Here is a 14,012-nt window from a genome sequence, read left to right as displayed (position 1 = left end):
CAATTATGTATATATACATACACACACATACACACACACACATATTACAAGATAGATAATTAGATATCAGCCATCAAAACCCATTATAACCCACAAGTATTTTATTAGTGGCTTCTATTTCATGGATTCAGGAGATTTTCTATACCACACCCTGCACTTAATTCTAGTGTTGAATGGAAAATCATTAGCCTATTGTAGTGGAATCCATTATATCCATCAGTGATCAGTGGTGCATTTCATTTGCAGTTCCCTTACACTATACAGCACTGGGTAGGAAGCACATATCAGTTGTGAAAAAAATATCAGAAATTCAGAACCATAAATGAAAATGTCTTAGATGTTTCTGTAAGCCCATTTTTCATATTGCATTTCTGTGGTTTATCTTATATCCCTTAATAAGAATTCCGAACGCCATGTGCACATAGTCTTACATTGCAGTCTTTTTTCCCTGGTGCCTGCTCTAAATGCAGCCAGTTCAGTGCTGATTTGGCGAGTTCGAACACAGATTTGCCCTACTGGGAAACTGCAGTGAGAAAGAATACTCAGCGACAGGGGTTAATTCTCACATCTGATGTTTGTGCCCTAAAATCCTTGCAATGTGTGCGGCGACACGTCGCAGCGTGCAGCAAAAAAATAACGTTTTTTTTTTTTTTTTGCAACAATATACCTGCATTTATGGAGCGTTTTCTTCTAGCAAAGGGTAAACACACTGCAAACCTGAATGAAACGAACGTGTGAAGCTCGTGCCGTGGACCGCAAATTGCGGTCCGCAATGCACGGGCACCATCCGTAGAGCAGGAGCATGGGGATCGCAGACCCATTTACTTGAATGGGTCCGCGATCCTTCTGTTCCGCAAAAAGATAGAGCAAGTTCTATCTTTTTGCGGTGCAGAAGCACGGAACAGAACCCCAGAAAGCACTCCGTAGGGCTTCTGTAGTAGTCCATTCTTCACCTCCGGATTTGCGGACCCATTGAAATAAATAGATCCGAATCCGTGATGCGGAATGGCCACGGAACCGTGCCTGTGTAAAGCGGTCCGCAATAGGGCAATGGGCATCGTTCGTGTGAACGAGCCCTTATATTAAGTACATTTAAGTCTGCTGAGCGTTTTCCCTTTGCTGGAAGAAAACGTCCCATAAACGCAGGTATGTTGTTGCCTAAAACCGCATGGGTTTTTATTTTATTTTTTGCCACACCAAAAAGCTGCAACATGTGGCAGCACCCATAGCAAGAATTTTTGGGCACAAACATCAGATATGAGAATTAACCTCTGCATTTGAATAGTCTTTTTTTTTACTGCAATTTCCCAGTAGGGCAAACATGTTGGTTTTTTTTTGCCGCACCACAAACATACAGCAGCACCCTAATCCACGTACTAATTACAAATCAGAAACAAAGTATCAGATCTCCTCTAGCAAGCTGAGGGAACAAATATTACAAGGACACATCGCTTTCAGCAGCAAAAATGTACATGCAAATAACAGCATTGCAGACGGCAACAGTTTCTACCAAAGAGCTCGCAATCTACCGCAGGCATAGAGACAAGGGATCAGAAATACCTTCTGCGACCAATATATTCCAACAAATAAAAAGGAGGCACAACTTTTGCCACTCTGTTTAGCACTTGCATTCACCCAGCACATGAGAGGTTAAAGGGGTCTGGTCAGTTGTGTCAAGCTGTGTTTAACCATTTCTCATCTTTTTGAAGGCAACCGCCGTTGAGGGGTTAAACTCTTCACGTCCCCAGACAAAGGGACTGATAAAACCCGCACAGTGCTATGCAGCACACATCTGCAAACTTGCTGCTGCATTTTGACAGACCCATTTTGCAGCCAAAATACTGCTGGTGCAATCTATAAAGAAGCTCCCCCCCATCTCTACCTGCCCCGAAAGACGTCTCCTGGCAGCAAGACATTAGCAGCTTCCTCCTATAAATTACTAGGAGCCCAATCATTCTAGGGCTTCCCATTGCAATCCATAAAAGACCCAAATGGATCCTTGTCAAGTTCCCAGAACAGGCACCTTTCCAGCAATAGCATGGCCAGGATTAGAACATATAGTAATATTACTGTACACCACCGGCAAGTTCAGGACCATGGAATGAAGGTGTCAATGAGCTTTAGCCTTGGATGGTGGTGGAGAAGACAATTGTATGATCTAGGAGAGTACGTCCATAGCTTCTAAATCACACACCACGCAGGGTAACATGAAAATACAGGACCACAGGAGGTCTCCATTCAGACTGTATTTACCTTGATGTGTGTGCGGTGGAAACTGTAGAGCCAATTCCCCTTCTAATAGAGACCAGCGCTGGATGTAATACTCCCCCAGCAGCTGCGGTAGCCTTTGTTGAGTTGCCTGTAAGGTAAAAGACAAAGCAAGAGTAGAAAGAGAGGTAAAAGAGTGCTACACTACATTTCTGCAGCTGACGGGTCTCTGGGAAAGACAGCAAATGCTACTGTTGGATCCCTTGCTGAGCAGGCAATGTTTGCGCACTCTCCTGGGCTGGGAATACTGGGAGAATCAATACACCTCATCAGCTCAGAGGCTGCCAGGAGCAGTTGACTGCAGAACACGCCTGGTTGTGCTATGAATGAATCTCGCACAACATGGCATGGGACTGGGAGTGCTCTGCACACACCATTCATGTGTTTCACCGCTCAGCCTGCCCCATCACTCATCCCTTCACATAGAAATGTCTGTAGGCATGGTGCACTGGTCAGATCCTGCTCAATCTATGCCTTCCTGACACATCATCATCTGCAGACGAAGCATTTTTAATAGAGGAAATCATATCTAGGGGACATTCTCATCTCATACACGGCGGAGCTTTAGCATTATTTAAATGATGTTAAGGAAGGGTGGCATACTTCATTTAGAATACCTTGTTACCTCCTGACTACCCAAGTGTGCTATGGACATGGCCGCCAGAGACTACCACATTGGGTGACATTTTCATATATTTTCTTACCCATAGAGCTTTAAGGCTCTTCTCCGTCCGGATGCAATCCTAACCCATTCATTTCAAAGTATCGTGTACATTGTTCATGCATGATCTTTGCGTTCAGAAAAAAATCTCAGCATATTCTATATTGTGCATTTTTTTCCACGCAGCTCTGACTCCATAGGAGTCAATGGGGCTGGTGTGAAAAAAAAAAACGGAAGACATTGGGATGCAATGCGTTTTTCACTGACGGTTGCTAGGAAATGTAGATTTGTTACTCTTCAGTTTTTCTTCATGCGCATGAAAAATGCATACAATCCGCATGGAAGAAACGCACCCATTGAACGCAATCACAGAAAAAAAAAACTGATCGAATTTGCGTGCAAAATCATCCATTTTTCTCCAAACAGATCCTGACACAATCCGTATGGCTCGTGTGAAAGTGGCCTTACATTTTAGGTACTAGCCTATGATACGGGTTTTCCTTGACCTGTTAATCAGGAAATGCAGTATCTATAAATGCATATAAATGTCCTATATTAGCCATTCTTCTCCTTGCATTAAATACAGCTATTTGAGACAATGTAAAATATTCATAGGAAAAACCTTCATTTTAATGTATTTACTGCACATGCCTGTGCACGTTAAACGTATTTGCACAGAAAATGTAACAGTTCATGCTGAACGAGAGCCGAACTTGTTGATTTTGGCGGGACTGGTGAACCATCTAATGTGTATGGGGATAAGGACTGCCCAGTAGTGTTGAGCAAACTTGTGGTTTCAAGTTCGGCATACAAGGTTTGGGTTATCAAAGGATTCCGTTATGGATTCCGCTACCATAACTTATGGTCCGTGGTAGCAGAATTCATAGCGGAATTATTTGATAACCCGAGCCTGAACCTTGTACGCTGAACTTGAAACCACAAGTTCGCTCAACACTACTGGGCAGTCAGATTTCAACTGCCCAACCCTTTTGTTCTCAGGGAGGCAAGACGAGTCTGGCAGCAGCTTCCACCCTCACTTCCTACTGAGAACGCATGCTTGCTCGGCTGAACTGAGCAGCCATGTGTATGAGCTAATTTGGGAGTAATAGCTGTTGGCCAAACAAGCGTTTAGCCAACAGCTGTAGTCTCTTAGGCCTCATTCACACGAATGTATTTTCCATATGCATCCAATCCTCATTTTTTTGCAGATTGCCACAAAAAATGCATACAGATGTCATTCATGTGCAGTCCACATCCGTGCGGCCATGCTGCAAATTATACATGTCCTATTATCAGTTTTCCAGACAAGAATAGGCATTTTGACAATGGGGCGCATGAAAAGTGTGGCACAGTCCCATCATAAATTAGGGGAAACAACTAGGACCAGAAAAGCTATGAGCTTCCTGAAAGGGTTTTTTCGATTAAACAAATAAAAAATAAAAAATAAGTTCAACCTTTCTGCATTATATAAGTCAGATGATGACGTTCTGGGTGGATTTTAACTCCTTCAGCTTCATTGTGTCACGGCCTATGATGTGCGCTGTGACACTGTTGCTACACTTGCGGTTGCCGGCGGCAACGTGTTGCTGTGTGTGCATGCGGTGGCAGTGTCTCGGCCTTCTGGGTGATTGCCATGACATGGTTGCCACGCGTGTTGTTGCCTGCGGCAACGTGTAGCTTTTTATGCTTGTGTGTGCACATCCCCATTTAAGTTGCTTCCTTCCCTTGTCTGGTGTTGGAAGGGTTAACTCCCTTCCTAGTGTTTTGTTAACATTGGGTTTATGTGTGTCTGGCTGTGGCTGCTTGGGCTATTTAGCCTCTGCTGGATGCCTGAAGCTGAGGGGTACTCCAGCCATGGTGTATGCTGGAGCTATCCTCCTGGTCTTCATATTCCATCTGTCCAGTGTGGGCCACCCTTGTGGTCATAGATCTTCTTATGGTGTCTTATGTTTATTGCAACTATGGGTGTGCTGTGTCCTTATGTTGGTGTGGACAGCAGCACTAGTGCACAGGTTCCAGTCAGTGTGTTTGTGGCAGGTAAGTGTGTTACTGGTCTCACTAACCTGCCATCTCTATAGCTGTATGTGTTCCCCTCTCCTTGCAGCCTGGCCTCAGATGGAGACTCCTGTTCCTCCATGACTGGGATAAACAGGTTTTGTCTCCCCTGCTCCTAAGTGAGGGATTACCAGGGAGACTTAGGGTTTCTAGGAATCCTGAGTATGAGTCGTCCTACCATCAGGGTCCGCTCATACAGTGACAGGGGGTTCAGACCTGAGCGTTCTGAAACGAGCGCTCTGTATGCGTGATTGTACGGGCGTTTACAATCGTGCATACAGAGACAGGCGTGCACACATTGTCGCGCGTTCCCGAATATCTATGTGCGGGAACGCGCGACAAACGCCCCAAAAAAAGCTCAAGAACTTGTTTGAGCGTCGGGCGTTTTACAGCGCGATCGTACGCGCTGTAAAACGCCCAGGTGAGAACCATTCCCATAGGGAATCATTGGTTTCTCCTTGTTGAGCGTTTTACAGCGCGTAGGAACGCGCTGTAAAACGCTCAGGTCTGAACTTAGGGTCAGGAGTTAGGGAGATGATTAGGGAAGCGGTAGGAGGTGACCTGCTCCCTTATTACTCCTTTTGGCCAGGCCGACCCCCTTTACCCTTTGACACCGCACGGTGGGGGGTTTCCCCCACTCCTCGCCGTGACACATTGTGATCCAGGGGCGTCATTAGATCAAAACATTTGGGGCTGTTATGCTGGCCTGGTAGCATTTTATTTTTATTTGGCTATTCCAGGGCCCTTTAATATTGATTGGACCTGGGCAACCCACTGCAACACGCCAGACCTGCAGGGTATGACTAAGTGAGGTCACGGTTACGGGCAATCGAGGGTACTCACTATATTTGGAGAACCCTGGGCAGGCGCGTGGCAGTGAAGGAGAGGTAGACACGGTTCCTCTGGGGCACGCTCTGTAGATAGGGACCAGGCCTGATGGTGGATGAGGTGCCCTGGATGTTACAGGTATTTTGTGTGCCTGGGGCAAGGTCCCTGTGGTATTCGTGACGCCAGTGCCTTTGGACGGTGGCACGCCGGTTTGTGGTTGGAATGATGGAGGTACACAAGTATATGGTAAACCAAACGTAACTTTACTGGACAATCCAACTTTGTACAGCAGGTGTAGTACAGTCTTTATATTACAGTTCCACAAGGGGGCTCATTCACAAAATGGCAGGCAATACTCATGCAAGATACGTAGAGGGTACACTTCACAAGCACTCAGCAGCAGGTTGTACCTTTCCTCAGAATCAATGTACACTGTCCTTTCTAGAACTCCTGCTCTGGCTTTATCTCCCAAGGCCCGGATGCCTAAAAGGGTGGCTTAAATCCTTGGTTACTTTCTTCCTCAGGTATTATACTCTTGCTGCACTGTCCATCAGGGTCACTTAGCTTACCCTGGGTCGCCTCCTCTTATAAGGTGGATAACTGTAGGTTTCTCCCAGGAGGTTGGATCCTGCAACTGGGGTGTCTTCAGAGCTAACTTAGGCTCTCTTGTTCTCAGGCAGGCTGGAGCTTCTCAACAGCCTCCTGGACATCACTAGCAGCCAGGGCTATCAAGCTGCATGTCAGGAGCAGGCTTTTTAACCTCTGTCTTCTCAGACTCCTGACTCTGCACTAACTCTCCCTGTCTGGGCCTGGACATTTATACTAGGGGCTCCCTATCTCCCTCTAGTGCCTGGGATGTCTAACTACACCCAACTAGGCCTGCTGTTGCATCATACAGGGGTACATTGCATATAACAACACATTAAAACATACATTAAATGCAGAATTAAATATGACATTTCTGTTCCTTGTGAGTAGGAGTAACGCGCACACCAATTGACCCTTGTGTAGTGCCCACCCCTACCTAGTGGGACACTACACCACCACAGATCATCCCCCCCACCCCCCTTGTACTTGTTCCGCTGATCCACTACTTGCGGGAGGTCACAGGTCTTGTGGGATCACGCGCCACAGGACGGGATTGTGCACCAAAGTGACTAAACTCATGCCCGCGCAGCCCTAAAGTAGCGGATCAGCTGAACAAGTACAAGTAGGGGTGGGGGGGGGATCTGTGGGATTGCCCAGGGTCCACTCCCATCGAAATTAAAGGGCCCAAGCAACGATTTCTGCAGTAGTGAGGAAATTAAACATAACAGGTATTGGAAAGTTACTGAATGTTATATTATATAATGACTGCAGTCTGCAGTATAGAGCCTACCAAACCAAAGGGGAAAACACGTGAAGCTCACGGTGGGCCGATGGGTGCAATAGTTCATGTACTCACAGTTAGCATATGCCTCCCTGGGCTGGCGTACAGTGCATGGGAAGACAGCACAAAATCCTATGGGGCACTCTCGCTTACAGGGAACACCAGCCAGAAGAAAGTTGAGGTGCCCTTGATGGTAATGGGTGCAAGGCGCTTTTGCGACTGGGCCCCTGGTTCATGACGCCAGCACCGTAAGGTGCAAATGTTGAGAGTAGTAGTAAGAATAAGGGGTCGTTTGTTGTAAACCAGTTGAACATTTACTGTTGAATCAATAGTCTCTGGACAGTTGGTACAGTTCATCAATGGAAAGCGTTTTGTATAGCACAGATAATAATAAGTTCACTGTTAATCCTATTATCAGGTAGTGGCAGTTGTCAATGGAGGGATTCTTCTACTGCTGATAATTTACAGCCAAGGATCCTGGTGGTAATCCTAAATTCACTCTTTCCAGCACTCTGGCACTAAAGATGCTATTAACTATTTATTTAGGCGTTATCCTTTAAGGGCGTTCCCCTCACGGCAGGCAAACACATCTGCTTCATTCTATGGCAGGAAACTCTTCTAGAAAGGTTTTTAGTTTTCACTACTACCCGGAAGGTTTAGTTAGTAATAAAGACAATTCTGCTCATCAATTATCCATTTGTGTCCAAGTACTTGAAAAGCTACTCCTGGTCACTTGTGCTGATGAGGTCCAGAAGCTATAGTTAGCTGTTACCCTCACTAGTCTCTCTGCATCTTCATCTTGGTGTATAGACTTACTGCCTGGTGCTTGGTTTCTGTAGTTATCTTCACCATGTTTGAGGGCCTAGAGGAAAGGAACGCGGCTACATGGTGACTTTAGCCTGTCTCTCTCCTCCATGAACTTGCTTCTCCTCCTCTCACCAACTACTAACATCCTCCTTTCAGCTAGACACCACACACACTATATATTGTGTGGTGCCATCTAGGGGCGAATGGATGTAAATGAAATTGCCAGCCAGATAATAGAGAATACCATAAAATGCAAATAAACACATGTATATACATTAAGATGTTTGAAGTGTCCCAATTACACACATGTGGGACGTTGCAAGTACTGCACTTCAATTGCGTTAACCAGAACACCCCTTTAAGCATGCCTTTAATGTGCAATTTCAACATAGTGGGCTTGTACCCCGGCTGTTTTAGACCCTAGCAATGCCCCTGTTGTGAACTGTGACCGACCCCGCCCCCTGTGTTTACATCCGGGCATAAGACACTTGTAACATCCCAGAGTATGTCACTAAAACTCTGTCACCCTGCTACATGATGTTAAAGTGTAAATGTGTTATCATCCTGTGTAATCTGACATTGCATTTGTATTATCTGGATTTCTGTGACTGTTTCATGTAAATTGCTGTAATTATTCCTGTACACCAGTAGGTGGCGGCAATATGCAGACAGTCTATAGAGCAGTTTAGTGTATCTAGACCGGAATAGTCCATTCCAGTCTAGGCTCCCCTGTATGAGCAGAAGTGGGACGTTCAGGATCGTGAGAGAGGAGTGGGATTCCTCCAGGACAATTATTCCGGGACTGAAGTGTTTGTAGGTCGCCGGTCTGTAAAGAGAAACTATTTGCCCCAGGAAAGGCATAATCTGTATGTGGGGGACCAAGTAGAGTATACCCCCATGCGGTCCATTCAAGGACTGTTTTCAGCAGGAGTTACCCTACTGCAGAAGCCACTCTCCCCTGCCGTCACCCCAGAGACCTGGCAGGAGGATCCAGGCTCTGTGGGCAGGACCCGTTGACTCCAAGGAACCCCGGATGGCGTCTGCTGTTCAGAGAAAAGGCACAACCTGCCCCTGCACCTTTAATACCAGACTTGTCACCGCCACCAACCCTGAAGGTAGGGCAAATAAATAATAGCGTATTAACATTCAATCCCAAGGTGCAGCCATGCTTCATGCCGCCCTATGTACTTCCTTGGAAGCAACCTCAACAGCCCAAGGGTGCTGTTCCAGCTCTCCCTGAACCTTTGCAGCCAGAAATTCTGCCACTCCCTGCACCGGCTGTGGATCCCGGTTTGCAGCGTGTCACAGCAACCCTTTCCAGGCTGTCTGCATGGTCTATCCCTACTGTCACCAGTAGAGGGCGGTGGCGTACTACCAACGCTACTGTATGTTTCCACGAGAGGCTGGACAATCCTCTCATGAGGTTTAGCAGCTCCAGCAGTGACGAGGAGCTGGACACCTACCTGTAAGGTGTCCCCACTACAGAACAAATCTAATATCAGTGACATTGTTTGGGAGCCACTCCATGGACTGATTGCTTGACGGGTGAGGACCTGTTTGGCATGTGTGTGCTTTTAACAGTTTTGTTTCAGGTTGCCTGTTTGTCCTCATCCAGATGGTCATGTCAGTAAGGACTCCCCCCAACAGCAGTTAACCCCCTCATCTCCAAGTTAACCGTTTTATCCCCTTTCTCAGGTTACTTGATAGCCTTTGCTGCTATCATTATATTGACATTTTAACCCTTTGGATTACAATTTACTCCTTTGCCCTGTGGATTGCAAGGAACTTTTATCAGTTTCCAGAGGAGTTTACAACTTAAAGCACTTTCAGGAAAAAGGACTCAAGTTATAGTTGAGCCTCACCTGACATTGACATTTGCACTAATAAATTTTCACTACTTTATAAAGATGTTTTATTGCAACGTAAAAGTTTGCACCCAAAGAAAGGACTCAAACGTGATACCTGAGCTCTTTATGATCTTATGCTATTTAATATTTTGCACTATTGTACCCGTTTAAATGTTATGTAACGTTTAAGATAACATGCCCATTGTGTGTATTATCCTTTCAGATGCCGCAATGTGAATTTATGCACTGATTGTCATGATTGCACTTACCATTGCACTTAACAAGAATTGTAGCAACTTACTTAAAGTATGCCTTTTTACAGCTCTTGTTCTCTTCCCCCCCTTGTACGGACTGTCATCATAGGGACGTTGAATACTAACGGCCTACACCCGGGTAGGACCAAGTGGTAGGTCCAGGCAGATCCAGTTACACAGGTACCCCTGCTGCTTTGGGAATCGTTAGAAGCCCTGGGCTGCTCCTTCCCGCTTGTTATATGTTCCGGATTGTTCCCATCCGGAGGTGTCTCATTTCCAGGAGCGCACGGGATTAAAGACCCTCCTCCTGTGACTAGCCAGAAGACATGGAGATGGTACATACCTCCACTTCTGTGCCTTTTGCCTAAGGTACGGGCCCTCAAATGTTAGAGCCACTACTTAGCTTCCTTATAGACATATAGTGATCGTGCTACAAGCCAAATTTCTTCAGGCTATGGTGCAGGGAAGGGAATACAGGATAAAGCCACCCTCCTATTTGCGGGCTTTGCATTACACAATGGTGGGATTACGGAGTAAAGACACCCCCATGCTTTCTTTGGTATTGGTGGACAATATACAAAGTCAGTCAGTGATGTTTGCTTTGTGCAGTATTAGGTTACCTGGTTATACCAAGATAAGGAAACTGTGTGTTGGACACCTTATTCTAGCGGGCAGGAACCTCGAGGAAACTGTTATATGTTTGTCTTTGTTTGTCATTATATGTAATTCATGCAGCACTTTGTATTATATTGGGTACCCAGAGCTTATTCCTCACCCGCCTATCTTGCGCCGAGGACGGCTTATCTTAAAGTAACGGTGTATGCAACATCCCAGAGTATGTCACTAAAACTCTGTCACCCTGCTACATGATGTTAAAATGTAAATGTGTTATCATCCTGTGTAATCTGACATTGCATTTGTATTATCTGGATTTCTGTGACTGTTTCATGTAAATTTCTGTAATTATTCCTGTACACCAGTAGGTGGCGGCAATATGCAGACAGTCTATAGAGCAGTTTAGTATATCTAGACCGGAATAGTCCATTCCAGTCTAGGCTCCCCTGTATGAGCAGAAGTGGGACGTTCCCATGTCCTGTATCATGAGGAGGAGTAGGAAGTTCTAGTGAGTGTACCAGCCACCCCTGTTGGGGTATGTTGTATGGATAGGAGCTCCCAGAACAAGGGATCCCAACCCTGAATCCAACCTCAGCTGAGGTTCAGGATCCATCTTCCCAGCCTGAGTCATCTACCTCAGCTGTACGATGAGAGACGTAGCAACCACAGAACAATAGATCTCCAGGAAGAAGACAACATACCCTGCGAGCTGTCCTGTGAGTACCATTCCCAAGTTCAGGAGAAGCCAAATGCCTCCTCAGCTAGTCAGACCCAAACTAAGCAGAATACAGATAGAGCAGAAGACAGATACCTGCCAGATCTATAGGTGTATGTACCAGATGCAGAATAGATATAAATTCCTGCCACATATTGCCAAAACCTGCTGGGACCCAAGACTAAAGCTGCATTGTAACTTGTATGGATCCAAAGCTGCATTAAGTAAAGACGAGTTGGACTATATCTCTTGTCTGGATCTGAATTATTCCATCAAAACTCCTATTAACAACACTCAATTTGTTGCATGTGAGCCGGGATGCAGGAGTCCAGCCGTACCAAGGTAGGATACACCGTTGACACTGCATAGAGACATTATTCCCCCTCTGGCATTCCTCACCTGGTATATGAGCTACACCATCTTAAAGGGCCCTGCTATAGTACCTGCACAAGCTGCAACTGGCGTCACGAACTTTCACATCTATAAACTGACCCACTGCATAGCAACCCCACTGATCCAGTGCCCTGCTCATTGCAGACTCAAGTGGAGCATCAGGTCTCTACCTTTCCTTCCCCTCACAGCACAAACACCACAGATTCAAGCCTGCTTGAAGCCCCTTTGGAAAAACTCCAAACTCAGAGCAGGGTCCAGGAGAAGGAGCAGAACACCACTCTGAGAGGCAAGGTCAATGCAAGGTCAATGATGATGTTTTGTCTGCAGGGTAGGTCCTTACACGCCTTGCCATATCTCAGTTGTAGATGTGATGGCATCAGAACAGATAAGGTCAGTCTCTCCAGGTTACACACTGTGAGGTGTAGCGTTCTTTCAAGGGATCATCCTCACAGATATGGCTTCAGGACACCAGGTTAATGGTCCAAACAGTGCATTTATTGTGGCACACCACAGCAAAAGCAGAACAAAAAAAAAAAAACACTCGCCCATCCAGGCTCTAACTAGTACCTAACATCCCTGATTCACCTATTAGGTACAGTTCACACCCTGTGAACCGATGCAGCTTTCCCAGCCAATGTCCCACAGCCTCCTGGCTGTACAGAGCACAGTACACCCACTGTCTCAAGTCCAACGTCTCTTGTGGGGGATTAAGGCTCAGTAGTCTGCCTGACTATGGCCCTGCGACTCTCCCAGGCGTCACTGCGTTCTCCAACTCCAGGCTACCACCCAGCCTCGTGGCCCCTCAGCCTTGCCCGGCTGAGACCACACTCCCAGAGCCTCCAGGCCTCTGTCCACGGGTAACACACTCTCCCCTTACTGACACCCTGGGAGGTGCTTTATGCCAGCCTGAGTACCTCCAGCTGGTCTCACCTGTGGTGGAATAGGGGTGTGGACTAACCACCCCTTCCTTGCCTCTAACCTGTGTGAGATCTGTCACTGTCTCACCACACGCATAATCTTTCCAAGACTGTATATGGGAAAGCAGGCTGTGTAGTAACTATCTCTGAATCTCTTTTTTATTAACTCCAAGCAACTTTTCAATCAACCAAATGGGTGCACATCCACAATATGTACTACAGTTCCCACAGCAGAGTGTAGATCCTCCAACAGGTAGCTAATCTGTTGTAAATGTGTGGTGGATGCTAAAACAATATATATTTTCCTCAAGCAGCAAAGTTCAAAACCATAAGCATGTGTTACCTTTGCTATCATGCACTGTTCCTTATGGTCCTCAACAGTCTGTGAATACTGTATCTGTTCTCTTTTTCTGAGAGGTTTGGCATTTGTCCTCAGCATGTAGGGATACAGAGCCCCTGTAGCAGGCCTCACACTGCACAGACCCATGAAGCTCATCACAGAACGTCCAGCAATAGACCCTACTGAAGAATATGATATCTACATTTAATGAGAAATCTATAAATCTATAACCCTAACACAGGTCAAAACGGGTGGGCCACAATGGATAATTGGAGCAAGGTGGGTAAGCGGTGGGGAAGATATCCCTGCCACTACTACCCTGATCTAATCCTGTGCCCAGGGACGTCTCCTAGTGGTGGGGACTCCCTGTCCTCGTGCCTAGCCTCAACCTCCTAACAAGCCCTGATGAGGTGAAGGAAGGAAGATTGCTGGTACCGGAAAAAGTGGCCCCCCCGAAAATTGACTAACACAAAAACACATCAATGCATACAGAAATACAGAAAAGGTGTCAACAGTATACGACCCTCGTGACCTGTTGCCAGGAGGTACCGGGTACACCTAGTGGTTAAAAATACCTAGACAAAACATACACACACTGACACATATATATGATGATTATATTATGTGCAGAAGATACAAAATTCACCCCGACGCTTTTCACCCACGGCGTGGGATCCTCAGGGGGTAATACAAGGTAGATATATTAGGTGTAGAAGGCCCAACTAATTAATGCGGTGGGCCCCGTCTGATGATAGTACGTAATTAATGAATAAAAAGTCACAATAGTACGTAATGAATGAAACAATGAAAAAACAGTCACCAGACTCAGCCAAAATAATACGGTTAGTGAATCAGCCCCCGTAGGAGAGTACATACAGTTTGTGGGAACTGGAATGATCGGCAGAGGGGCATCAAGAGTGATGTCCCCACGTCATGGTGGATA

At 46.1% G+C, this 14,012-nt stretch overlaps 1 protein-coding gene across 1 annotated transcript in view; it reads right to left on the bottom strand.

Annotated features, from left to right (window-relative positions):
- The window catches only part of RPH3A (rabphilin 3A), a 305,156-nt gene extending 302,783 nt beyond the window's left edge, over positions 1 to 2,373 (bottom strand). Inside the window, exon 1 of the mRNA XM_044282127.1 lies at positions 2,254 to 2,373. The gene's annotated coding sequence lies outside the window, so the exon portion shown is untranslated. The remainder of the gene's footprint in view (positions 1 to 2,253) is intronic.
- Between the last annotated feature and the right edge of the window lie 11,639 nt (positions 2,374 to 14,012).

The sequence above is a fragment of the Bufo gargarizans genome, chromosome 1, assembly GCF_014858855.1.
Source record: "Bufo gargarizans isolate SCDJY-AF-19 chromosome 1, ASM1485885v1, whole genome shotgun sequence".
Classification (NCBI taxonomy): domain Eukaryota; kingdom Metazoa; phylum Chordata; class Amphibia; order Anura; family Bufonidae; genus Bufo; species Bufo gargarizans.
The sequence above is the reverse complement of the archived record's forward strand: the minus strand, read 5'-3'. Positions and strand labels throughout refer to the sequence as shown.